We start from the raw sequence: 13,913 nt of genomic DNA on the forward strand, positions 1-13,913 counted from the left end.
ATTGGTGAAAGTGGTGTGTTAAAATTCCCTACTATGATTGTGTTACTATTGATTTCCCCTTTTATGGCTGTTAGCATTTGCCTTATGTATTGAGGCGCTCCTATGTTGGGGCATAAATATTTACCATTGTTATATCTTTTTCCTGGATTGATCCCTTGATCATTATGTAGTGTCCTTCTTTGTCTCTTATAATAGTCTTTATTTTAAACTCTGTTTTGTCTGATATGAGAATTGCTACTCCAGCTTTCTTTTGATTTCCAATTGCACGGAATATCTTTTTCCATCCCCTCACTTTCAGTCTGTATGTTTCCCTAGGTCTGAAGTGGGTCTCTTGTAGACAGCATATGTATGGCTCTTGTTTTTGTATCCATTCAGCCAGTCTATGTATTTTGGTTGGAGCATTTAATCCATTTACTTTTAACTTAATTATCGATATGTATGTTCCTATTACCATTTTCTTAATTATTTGGGGTTTGTTATTGTGGGTCTTTTCCTTCTCTTGTGTTTCCTGCCTAGAGAGGTTCCTTTAGCTTTTGTTGTAAAGCTGGTTTGGTGGTGCTGAATTCTCATAGCTTTTGCTGGTCTGTAAAGGTTTTAATTTCTCTGTCGAATCTGAATGAGATCCTTGTTGGGAAGAGTAATCTTGGTTGTAGGTTTTTCCCTCTCATCACTTTAAATATGTCCTGCCCCTCCCTTCTGGCTTGCAGAGTTCCTGCTGAAAGATCAGCTGTTAACCTTATGGGGATTCCCTTGTATGTTATTTGTTGTTTTTCCCTTGCTGCTTTTACTATTTTATCTTTGTATTTAATTTTTGATAGTTTGATTAATATGTCTTGGCATGTTTCTCCTTGAATTTATCCTGTATGGGACTGTCTGCACTTCCTGTACTTGACTAACTATTTCCTTTCTCATATTAGGGAAGTTTTCAACTATAATCTCTTCAAATATTTTCTCAGTTCCTTTCTTTTTTTCTTCTTCTGGGACCCCTATAATTCGAAAGTTGCTGCGTTTAATATTGTCCCACAGGTCTCTGAGACTGTCCTCAGTTCTTTTCATTCTTTCTTTATTCTGCTCTGCAGTAGTTATTTCAAGTCTTTTATCTTCCAGGTCTTCTCCCTCAGTTACTCTGCTACTGATTCCTTCTAGAGAATTTTAAATTTCAGTTATTGTGTTGTTCATCATTGTTTGCTCTTTAGTTCTTCTAGGTCTTTGTTAAATGTTTCTTGTATTTTCTGCATTCTATTTCCAAGATTTTGGATCATCTTTACTAACATTACTCTGAATTCTTTTTCAGGTAGACTGCCTATTTCCTCTTCATTTGTTTGGTCTGGTGGGTTTTCAACTTGCTCCTTCATCTGCTGTGTGTTTCTCTGTGTCCTTCTTTTGATTAACTTACTGTGTTTGGGGTCTCTTTTTCGCAGGCTGCAGGTTCACAGTTCCCATTGTTTTTGGTGTCTGCCCACAGTGGCTAAGGTTGTTTCAGTGGGTTGTGTAGGCTTCCTGGTGGAGGGGACTAGTGCCTGTGTTCTGGTGGATGAGGCTAGATCTTGTCTTTCTGATGGGCAAGTCCTCTTCTGGTGGTGTGTTTTCGAGTGTCTGTGGCCTTATTATGATTTTAGGCAGCCTCTCTGCTAATGAGTGGGGTTGTGTTCCTGTCTTGCCAGTTGTTTGTCTTAGGGTGTCCAACACTGTAGCTTGCTGGTCATTGAGTGGAGCTGGGTCTTGGCGTTGAGATGGAGATCTCTGGGAGGTTTTTGCTGTTTGATATTACGTGGAGCTGGGAGGTCTCTGGTGGAACAACGTCCTGAACTCAGCTCTCCTGCCTCAGAGGCACAGCCCTGACACCTGGCTGGAACACCAAGATCCTGTCATCCACACGGCTCAGAATAAAAGGGAGCAAGCAAGCCAGCAAGCAAGCAAGAAGGAAAGAAAGAAAGGAAGGAAGGAAGGAAGGAAGGAAGAGAGAGAGAGAAAGAAAGAAAGAAAGAAAGGGAGAAAAATTATATTAAAAAGTTATTAAAATAAAAAATGAAAAAACAATTATTAAAAATAAATTAAAAAGTAATAAAAAAGAAACAAAGAAAGAAGAGAGCAACCAAACCAAAAAACAAATCCACCAATGATAAGAAGCGCTAAAACGTATATTAAAAAACAAAAACAAAAACGGGCAGACAGAACCCAAGGACAAATGGTAAAAGCAAAGCTATACAAACAAAATTACTCACAGAAGCATTCACATACACACTCACAAAAAGAGAAGAAGGGGAAAAATATACATATAGTTGCTCCCAAGTCCATGTCCTCAATCTGGGATGATTCGTTGTCTATTCAGGTGTTTCACAGATGCAGGGTACATCAAGTTGATTGTGGAGATTTAATCTGCTGCTCCTGAGGCTGCTCGGAGAAATTTCCCTTTCTCTTCTTTGTTCGCACAGCTCCTAGGGCTCAGGTTTGGATTTGGACCCGCCTCTGCGTGTAGGTCGCCTGAGGGCGTCTGTTCCCACCCAGACAGGACGGGGTTAAAGGAGCAGCTGCTTCGGGGGCTCTGGCTCACTCAGGCCGGGGGGGGGAGGGAGGGGCGCGGATGCCGGGCGAGCCTCCGGCGGCAGAGGCCGGCGTGACGTTGCACCAGCCCGAGGCGCGCCGTGCGTCCTCCCCGGAAGTTGTCCTGGATCACGGAACCCTGGCCGTGGCGGGCTGCACAGGCTCCCGGGAGGGGAGGTGTGGATAGTGACCTGTGCTCGCAAACAGGCTTCTTGGTGGCGGCAGCAGCAGCAGCCTTAGCGTCTCATGCCCGTCTCTGTGGTCCGGGCTTTTAGCCGTGGCTCGCGCCCGTCTCTGGAGCTCCTTTAAGCGGCGCTCTTAATCTCCTCTCCTAGCGCACCAGGAAACAAAGAGGCAAGAAAAAGTCTCTTGTCTCTTCGGCAGCTCCAGACCTTTTCCCCGGACTCCCTCCTGGCCAGCTGTGGCGCACTAGTCCCTTCAGGCTGTGTTCACGCCGCCAACCTCAGTCCTCTCCCTGCGCTCCGACCGAAGCCCGAGCCTCAGCTCCCAGCCCCCGCCTGCTCCGCCGGGTGAGCAGACAAGCCTCTCGGCCTGGTGAGTGCTGGTAGGCCCCGGTCCTCCTTGCGGGAATCTCTCTGTGCGGGAATCTCTTCGCTTTGCCGTCCGCACCCCTGTTGCTGTGCTCTCCTCCGCGGCTCTGAAGCTTCCCGCCTCCGCCACCCACAGTCTCCGCCCGTGAAGGGGCTTCCTACTGTGTGAAAACCTTTCCTCCTTCACAGCTCCCTCCCACTGGTGTGGGTCCTGTCCCTATTCTTTTGTCTCTGTTTTTTCTTTTTTCTTTTACCCTACCCAGGTGTGTGGGGAGTTTCTTGCCTTTTGGGAGGTCTGAGGTCTTCTGCCAGCGTTCAGTAGGTGTTCTTTAGGAGTTGTTCCACATGTAGATGTATTTCTGATGTATTTGTGGGGAGGAAGGTGATATCCATGTCTTACTCTCCCACCATCTTGAAGGTCTCCCCATGGGGCTACTCTTCGTTGCAGTGCACAGGCTTCTCATGGTGTTGGCTTCACTTGTTGCAGAGCACGTGCTCTAGGCATGTGGGCTTCAGTAGTTGTGGCACACTGGCTTCAGTAGTTGTGGCTCGTGGGCTCTAGAGCGCAGACTCAGTAGTTGTGGCACACGGGGTTGCTTAATTGCTCCGCAGCATGTGGGATCCTCCTGGACAAGGGCTCGATCCCATGTCCCCTGCATTGGCAGGTGGATTCTCAACCACTGTGCCACCAGGGAAGTCTGCAGACTTCAAAAATTTTTGTCCTACTGATGGGAGTGAAAACGGTGAGGTATCATTTTCTCATTTACTAGAGAATGGCTATCTTTTTATGTGGTTATTGACCATTATGAAAGAGATTGTTCAAATCTTTTGCCCATTTTTCTATTGGGATGTTTATCCTTTTCTTATTAATTCATAGAACTTTAAAAAATGTATTGGATGCTCATATTTTGTCAAGTAGATGTACTGAAAATGGCTTCTCCCTTTTGTAGTTATCATTTTATCTATGGCTTTTATTAATCAGTATAGCATAGGCTAATCGGGAGTAACAAATAAACCTTGAACCTCAGTGGATAACAAAGGCTGATGTTAGTCACTGGTCCTCTCTTGAAGCTGTGCCTTAGAAAATACATGGCAGGGCTTCCCTGGTGGCGCAGTGGTTGAGAGTCCGCCTGCCGATGCAGGGAACATGGGTTCGTGCCTGGGTCCGGGAAGATCCCACATGCCGCGGAGCGGCTGGGCCCATGAGCCGTGGCCGCTGAGCCTTTGCGTTGGGAGAGGCCACAACAGTGAGAGGCCTGCGTACCGAAAAAAAAAAAAAAGAAAACACATGGCAAAGGAAGGAAAGCTGAGGACTCTGTAGGTTATTTCTAAGTGCGAGGCCTGGAAGTGGCTTCTGTCACTCCTGTCCAAATTGCATCTCATCATTCGTCCCCAAAGGAGGCTGGGAAGTGTAGAATACTCCCACACTGATATTTGGGAGTACTCAAGTCTCTACCACATGGTGTTTTAAATGAACAGATGCTCTTAATTTTAATGTAATTGAATTCAACTCTCTTTGTGGTTTCTACTTCTGTCGTATTTAAGAAATCTATCTCCACTACAGATCAACTCCAGAAAAAATGGAGAATTCCTTGGACAGAATGGTGAAGATTTTTTTATATTGCCTTCTAAAATTGTTATACTGTTGCTGTTCACATTTAGGTCTTTAATTCCTATGGAATTGTCTTGCTTTAGTTAGGAGTCAATTTTGTTTCAGAACTATTTATAGAAAAATCCCTGTTTCCCACTAGTGTGTCAATCGAACTTCCATAGGTGTGTGGATATATTTCTGAGCTCTCCACTCAGTTCCACCAGTCTATTCATCTATCCCTGGACCAATACCACTTTATCATAAATATTAGACTTTTATAACTCTTAATACCTGGTAAGGCAAATATCGTCTCTATATATTTCCTATTATGGGATGTTTTGACTATTTTTGTTCTTTGTCCTCTGTTTACATCATAATTTTTTGCCAAATTTCAAAGTAAAAACTATTCAGATTGAATATATGGATCAATCTGGGGAGAAGCAGTATTTTTATAATACTGAGTCTTTCCGTCTATGAACCATGGTACATCTTTACATTTATTTAGCTCTTTTTTAATATGTTTCCATAGAGTTTCACAGGTTTTTGATGTTGTTAAGGTCTTGTGCAACTTTGGTTAGATTCATTTGTTGGTACTATTGCAAATGCTATCTTTTAAAGATGTACATATTTCAACTGTCTATCCTTTATGGAAACTTAATTTTTTTTTGTATATGTGTGCACTTTTCTTCTTAATTTTTAGATATTTCCTCCTGGCTTTCATCCAGAAACAAGGTTTAGATGGCTAATTTTATTTTCTACTCCTGAGAGGTACAATTTTATTTCTAGTTTGCCTGCTGACGGTGTAATTTTCTAGCTCAGGTTAATGTGTGGAATCTCCTAGTAGGCTTCCCACTCTGAGAGATTTTTCTTATGTCTTCATTCTCTGTGAGGCCGTGGAAAGTGAAGTTCAGAGTTATTTGGGTTCAGAAGTTGCCCTTGGGGTAAAGGTGAGCTCTGGTGCTCTGCTTACCATGTTGGACTCTTGTTTTCCCTTAACTTTAGGTCTCTGGAGAATTCGTACCTTCTTGCCAATTTGTCAAAGCAGTAAAATAGATACTCATATTTGTATTTACTTTTACTTACTTTTAGTCGAGAGTCAGTTAGGTTATTTAGTCTACCGTGTTGCCAGAAACTGAGATACAGGCACTAACACATATATATTATTAAACACCTTCAAAAATACCTATAATAATTCTAAAAATATTTCTCTGTAATTATTTTTAAAGGCTTAATTTAAATTAGTTCAATTGCTGTTTTGCTATCAAGAATTACAAATCTTTTTTTTTTTTTTTTTTTTGCGGTACGCGGGCCTCTCACTGTTGTGGCCTCTCCCGTTGCGGAGCACAGCCTCCGGATGCGCAGGCTCAGCGGCTATGGCTCACGGGCCCAGCCGCTCCACAGCATGTGGGATCTTCCCAGACCAGGGCACGAACCCGTGTCCCCTGCATCGGCAGGCGGACTCTCAACCACTGCGCCACCAGGGAAGCCCCAAGAATTACAAATCTTGATAGCAAAGTATTGTCACTCTACCTACTTTAACTGGTTACTTTTTTTTCCCCCTCATTTTTTTTCTTACTTGGCTGTTAAGTCAATAAAGTGCTCTTAGGCTTGTGGTCAACAAAGTTATCTTATCCTTCTTGTTAGATGGATTGACATTTAAAAAAATTCCACTCAGCCTCCTAACACTATGGCCCATATTTTACACTCTAAGTCGGTGAGAGTTGATGGTAAACTTGCTAGATCTTGCAAAGTCAAGTTGTCTCTGATATAAACTTTCTTCCCTTTCTTGACAATTAATCAACAAGTGGCCATTGAGTTTCCACCACAAATCTGTTCCATGATAATGGCAAGCTTGTTCTGATAGCCATGGGGATTTTGTTTTTGTTTTTACATCTTTATTGGAGTATAATTGTTTTACAATGGTGTGTTAGTTTCTGCTTTATAACAAAGTGAATCAGTTATACATATGTTCCCATATCTCTTCCCTCTTGCGTCTCCCTCCCTCCCACCCTCCCTATCCCACCCCTCCAGGTGGTCACAAAGCACCAGAATTTAAGAAAAAAAAATGTCATGAAGAACCTAGGGGTAAGACAGGAATAAAGACACAGACCTACTGGAGAACGGACTTGAGGATATGGGGAGGGGGAAGGGTGAGCTGTGACAGGGCGAGAGAGAGGCATGGCCATGGGGTTTTAAACCAGATTTTCCCCAGAGTGAGAATCTGATTAAACAGATCTTCTGTGATAGTGCTAACTCTGCCCCTTCTTTCACAGATTCCCTACAGCAATTTCTCAGGGAGACTGGAGGATATAGTTAATTGCTTTTTCATATTTCTCCTCTGTGATGGTAAAGCCAACACATAAAACATAGAAATAATAATTTAAGCCCTAAAGAAACCTCTGGCAATCAATGAAGAAAAATTCAAAATTATTAATTCATTTTAGTGCATTATCATTATAATTAACATTAAAATACTTAAAGCAATATCCCAATGTATTAACTTCCTTTTTCTTGAGAAGTGAACATTGGCCCACAAGGTATCATATGTGGGTGTATAATCTCATCATTAGAGATCTGTTGTAAATCTTGTTCTATAACTTCAAAAAATCTGATAAATATGTCTCATGAAGTAAGTATTTGCTCAGATCATTAAAACACTGCCCTTTTGAGTGGTCGATAAAGTTAACTGATACGTTTTCTTAAATACTTTAAATGTCATTAAAAATACTTATGTTTTAAAGTAACTGATCTCTGCTGTTGGTAAAGAAAATAGAGATAAGGAGATAGAAAAAAAATCCATTATTTCATTTCTCAGAAATAACCACTATAACATTTTCAAAAAGTTTTATTACAAAATAATTTCAAATTTACAGAAAGTTTGTAAGAATAATACAGAGGACTTCTATGTACCCCTCATCTAGATTTTATATGCAGGGTATAGAAATATATATATATATAAATATATATATATTTCTATACCCTGCATATATAAAAATCTATTTTTTATATATATATACAAATGTATATATATTTACTGTGTTTTTCTGAATCATTTTCTGATATATTTCCTAAGAGCAAGGACATTCCATTACATAACTACAATTCTATGATGAAATTTGGGAAGTTTGGCATCAATACAACATCCTGATTTAAAATGCAATCCGTATTCAAATTTTGTCATTTTTTTCAATAATGTTCAGTATAACAATTTTCCCCTGATCCAGGGTTCAATCAAGAATCATATATAGAATTTAGTGGACATGACTCTTTGGTTTCTTTTAATCTGGAACATTTCCTCAGCCTTTCTTTATATTTTATGACATTGACATTTCTGTGGAGAAGAGGCCAGTTGATTTCTAGAATGAGTCTCAATTTGTCTGATATTCCTTAAATTTGAAAGCGCTTTGAAAGAGTTGTATAAACTCACTGTCAGCCCTGCCTCCCCTTCTCTCTTGAAATCCTAATTTACTCTGACTTTTGTCCCTACCATTCTTCCAAGATTGCTTTTATTCAGGTCATCAGTGATCTTCATGTCACAAAAGTCAATGGCCTTTTCTCAGTTCTCCTCTTGTTCAACCTTTGAGCAGAATTTTTTTTTTTTTTTTCTGTACGCGGGCCTCTCACTGTTGTGGCCTCTCCCGTTGCGGAGCACAGGCTCCGGACGCGCAGGCCCAGCGGCCATGGCTCACGGGCCCAGCCGCTCCACGGCATGTGGGATCTTCCCAGACCGGGGCACGAACCCGTGTGCCCTGAATCGGCAGGCGGACTCTCAACCACTGCGCCACCAGGGAAGCCCTGAGCAGAATTTGATAGAATTTATCTCCTCCTCCTCTTTGAGGATATCATACTTTTGCCACTAGGCTTCCTTCACATAGCTCTTTCCTTTATCTCTTTGCTCAGTAGTCCCTTCTTCTAAGTTTTGCTGGACTCTCTTAAGCTTTCATTCCCTAAATGAGAAAATAGTATATGGCTCAGTCCTCAGACCTCTTTGCCTTCTACACTTATTTTCAAGGTAGGTTCACCTAACTAGAACATGGATTTAAATACCAGTCTAAATCTATAAAACCAGCCTAGAATTCACTCTTGAACTCTAGATCATGCATCCAACTTTCTACCTCCCATTTGGAACTCCTATAGGCATCTCAAACTTAATATGTCCATTACCAATTTCTTGATAATTTTTGGAAAGCCTGCCAGTCTTTTCACTCTACTCAGAATAAAAGTCAAACTCCCTTAGAGGGCATTACATAACATGGTTTCCCATTAATTTGCTTGTCTCGTCTCCAACCTTCTCTCCTTTTACTTACTCTATCCTGCCACACCAAGTACACTTGTACCTTGGGACCTTTACACTTGCTGTTCCCTCTGCCTGGAATCCTTTCCTCCAGAAACCTACATGACTTATTGTCTTATTTCAGGTTTCTAGGCAAATAATTTCTTATCAGAGAGGTGTTTCTTAAACACCTTAAATAATATTGAAATGTTCCCTGCACCAGCCATATCACTCTTTATTCAGTATTCCTGTTTTACTTCTCTTTGTTCCACTTATCATTATCTTAAATACAGCTTTTTCTCTCTATCCCCTCCCCTAGTAGAATGCTAACTCCACGTGCATAGGCATTTCGCTTTGTTTACTCTTATACATACAGCTCTTAGAATAGTCATTAACTCATAGTAGGCATTCAGGAAACATCTGTGAGGTGAATGAATATCCTTTCAGATCTTTTCTATACCTAGAAGTGTCTATTTAAAAATTATTTGGATAATGCGCTCTCTACGGTTCTGTCAATTGCTTTCTTACTTAGTATTATGTCCTGAACATCTTTCTACGTCACCAAAAATAGATCTAAATCATTTTCCATAGCCTTAGAATATTCCATTGTATAGAGGTGGCATAGCTGATTTATTAAAACTCAACTGATGGACAGTTGGATTGTTTTCAATTTTTTTGCTATATCAAACAATGCTGCAACTAATAACCTTATGTTGAAGTCTTTTGTAATGCAATTTGTCAAACAACTATTGAGTATCTGCTTTATGCAATTCACTGGTCTGAGCAATGGGATGGGAAAGCAGAGACAAATGTGACATGGTTTCTGCATTCAGCGAGCTCATGACCTACTCAGAGAGACAGATGATGATAAATAAGGATGATATATCTTAGAGAATTATGAGTACTGCAAGACCAGTAAAGAAGTACAATGTGGAATTCAGGGATAGGAATTACCAGAGATAAAGAAAGAGGTAGAAAGACTTTCTGGAAGGTCTATATAGGTCTATATAGTTAAATTGGGCTTTGGTAAATGTTTCATTCAATTGACAGAGGGGCTGGGGAGGAGAGAGTGCAACAGTCAGAGGATGGTGGGAACTATCCTTGGGTAAGTTAACTCTCTAATTTGGCTAGAACAGAAGATGGGTGAGTGATAAGGCCAGAAATGTAGGTTGAGGCAGGAGCATATGGCAGATAAAAAATCACTGTCAACTCAAAGGACCCAGAGATAGAAAATATTATAGAAATGGATCCACTTGACTTACCTATCAGATTTTTCATTTTGGGGAAAACAGTTTACCTGGGCTATCCCGGCCTGTGAGAATTCAGATTCATTATTTCTAGATATTCTGGTATTTGAAGAGAAACTGAAAAATTTGTCTTTTTAAAAGATAAAAGTTCCTGACTTTTAACTGCTGGCCATCAACTCATATTTTTTCACAACGTCTTTTTGTGAACCACAGAACAAAATAACAACAATAATAATAAAACTCCCAATTCACTCACTCCTAATGGGCCGTATGTATCCTGCAAGTCCCCAGTTTGTAAACTCTGCCCTGAATAGACACTGTCTACTAATATGGTGAATTTCAATCTTTTGGACCTTGAACCACAGCAAAAAATTCCATTCTACATTGAGACCTAACATGCACACACATAAACATAGATAAATGAAGCTAAACTTTCTGAAAACAATACTCAATCCTAACAATTTACTTAACTGAAAGGAAAGCACTCTGATCTAGTCTACTTCGATCTAGTCTATTCTATTCTAAAAGGAAATGTTTGTCTTGACCTACTAAATTAACTTCAGGACTCACAATGGTTTCAAAACTTATTAAAAACACTGTCCTGACTATGATAATTCTTTTGCCCTCTAAATCTGTGTTATCTTGTAATATCGCTTAAGAATTGCCTTCTCAGGTGCTTAGAATTTAGGGAGCCAACTAGAACATAAATAGCTCTGGGCAGGATCTGCTCTTTTCTCTTAGACCCACAGGCTCAGCAAATGTAACATATATTTGACTCTTGGATGCTGGGACTTGGGCCTTTGAGGGCCTCCACAAATCGGCTTTTATATTCTGAGTCCCAGGAGCTGTGGATCTGTAGCCCTATTATTTAGCTGGAGGAGATGGTCAATGGATATCAGTTAAGAAACTGTTTGTGACTAACTCAGCCAGCTCCCCTCCAACAATGTATCTATGAACCTCAGCTTGAGAGTGAGATCCTCATGACCTCAAGGTCAAATTGACTCAGCTGACCACTCCTCCAGCTCCTCCCTCAGCACCTGTCCAGGTCCCGATTAGTAGATTCACTATGAAGGATGAGTCATAAAGGACCCTACTATTTTAAGCTCCATGTGATCAGAACCCTTCCCGGTTACTAAGAAACACAAATGATTTTAGTTGCCTTGAAATTAAATGTAGCCTAGAACACATCAATATTTGTCAGGTCACATTGCAGATGAGCTACTGTATTCATAATGGATGTGTCACCATCATAAATATGACACAAGGGCATTTTCAAAGAGATGATTATCCACTCTGATGGGAGAGAAATACAAGCTTAAGAAATTAACATTCTCACCACCTCCTTGTCTCTCTTTGCTTTGCATTATTTAGGGATCTCTGGTGACTCGATTGAAGTCCTCCCTGCCCCCCGAAACCTGCAGAGTACAGAGCTGTTGGAATATACACCACCCTGATATCAAAGGAAGGAGCCCTGTTGGAGGAATTGACATTTCCCCTCTCATCTCTGGGTTAATGGAAAGACCTGTATTCAAAGGTACCTTTGTCTCAGCGGGAACACCGCAAGACATCTTTTGTTTTGATTTATATTGGTTGCAGGTACATGCTGGATCAAAGCACATGAGAATGGGAGAAAGAAGCCAGATGCATAGTTGATCCAGGGGGAAAACTGAACTATAGGACATTTTACTTCTTTGTTTAGCAAGCTGTATAATAACTGGCCAACATTATTTATTATTATACTATTTATATTTTAAAATTTATTATAGCATTTATTATTTATTCTTATTATTTATTATTGAGCACTCGTCATACACAAGACCAGTGGTCCCCAACCCTCCTGTTCATTCAAATCTCTTGAGGGGCTTTTTAAAACTATAGTTGTCCTGGCCTCACCCCCAAAGGCTCTGGTATAATTGGTCGTGGCTGGGGCCCAGACAGCGGCACTTTTTAACAGTGCTAAGGTGATTCTAATATGCAGCCAGGGTGGAGAACCACTGTATTAGATACTATTTAAAAATTTTTAAATTATTAGCTCTTTCAATACCCATAGTAAGTCTATAAGTTGCTATGATTATCATTATCCTCAATTTTCAAATGAGAAAATACAATTAACGAGAGTTAAGCATCATTCCTATGAGTGTACAGGCTAGTAGGGGTGGAATCCAAATTTCTCTCCAGGTATTTGGATTCCAAAATGCAAAGCAAGTTTAATGCAAAGATCAAGGGCAAGAGAAACACTTTCTGCCAGGTGTTTGGGGCAAGAGTCATAAAAAGATGACTCCAAAGGAAGACAAAAAGATGAAGTAGAAAGTTTAAAGCATCTGCAAGCCTGGCTTCATGGGTGTGCAACCTGTACATGGGCTCAGAAGGGTCCCATACTTGGTTTAATGCTCTGTGTTGCTGTCTTGGAATTCTTAATACATTTTGAACAAGAAGCCCCACATTTTCATTTTGCACTGGGCTCTACGAATTGTGTAGCTGGTATGGGTTTGATGAGGTAGGTGATTGCTTCCCTGGAGTGATTTCAGCAATTTCAGTGAAGTAGGGACCATCTCCTTCTTTGGGAGCACTTTTCCTAGAGCTGGAAAAGCAAATGTCAAAGGCATTGACAAGGGAGCCATAGAACTCTGAGTTGCATGCCCTCCCTAGAGGCAAGGGGCCAGAGTGAGGGGGTGGGGCAAATAAAAACAGCAGATGCTCTAAAATATAGGTCCTTCCATCTTTCTAAGTAATAATCGCTAACATTTATTGAGTGTTTTCTATGTTCTAAGCACTGTTTTATGTAGTCTACATGCATTGTTTCCTTTAATCATCACCACTCTATGAGATACATACCATCATTTTATCCCCTTCTTATGGATGAGGGAAATGAGATACAGAAAGGTTAAATAACTTACCCAAAGTCACAGAACCATGTAAGAGGAGGAACTGAGGTTTTAACCAGACCTGTGCACCTCCCCACTACACTGTGTGGTCCCTTAGAACATAATGGATCAATTCCTCTGTGTTCACCTGAGCTCCTGACCGTTGCACTCTCCAGAGGTGCTCCTTACCAATCTCCTATCTCATAATTCCCTTACATGGAGGGAGTCAGGTGTCACAGGAAACAAAAAGTTCAGGAATTAGGAGGCTCCAGTTCTTGTCCGGTTTCATCCCTGCTGTTTACTGGTCAGATAACTCTAAGCAAGTCATTTTATTAAGTTCTTTATTTTTACCCCATCATCACCCATTCATGGGACACTTTAAATGCGCTAGGCACTGTGCTCCTTTCTTGAATTTCAATAGCAAATCAGAATAGGTCTCTTCCCTTTTGGAATATGCCTCATTCTGAAAAGGGATTTGAGGTACTTAATTACCAGTTTCAGTTTCCCTGCTTGTTAAAAAGAAAGCAGATGTGAACTGAGTTGTGGGTGGGAGTGAGGGGAAATAATAGCTATTTAAATTTAAAAATGGAAGGATTGTGATTGCAAATATGGATTGCAAATATGATCTGTTATTACATGGATTTCCACCCCTAGACAGTTTGGGCCACTTACCGAGTTCCCAAGTGCGACTCGTGATTACATGGCCAGCTATCTCGTCTCCTGTTTGAATCCTACACTTACTTTAAGACTAAGAGCAAATCCCATCTATTTCAGTTGATTTCTTTTTCCGGAATTCTTTAAAACCAAACCATAACAAGGATGGTGATTCTAAGAGTAACTAAC

At 40.7% G+C, this 13,913-nt stretch overlaps 1 protein-coding gene across 2 annotated transcripts in view; it reads left to right on the forward strand.

The window, feature by feature from the left end:
- Positions 1-13,913, forward strand: part of TAFA1 (TAFA chemokine like family member 1) — a 774,580-nt gene that overhangs the window by 146,644 nt on the left and 614,023 nt on the right. For both annotated transcript variants that reach the window (XR_009520895.1, XM_060022866.1), the window contains exon 4: positions 11,578-11,740. The gene's annotated coding sequence lies outside the window, so the exon portion shown is untranslated. The remainder of the gene's footprint in view (positions 1-11,577; positions 11,741-13,913) is intronic.

Source organism: Delphinus delphis, chromosome 10 (assembly GCF_949987515.2).
Source record: "Delphinus delphis chromosome 10, mDelDel1.2, whole genome shotgun sequence".
NCBI classification, from domain to species: domain Eukaryota; kingdom Metazoa; phylum Chordata; class Mammalia; order Artiodactyla; family Delphinidae; genus Delphinus; species Delphinus delphis.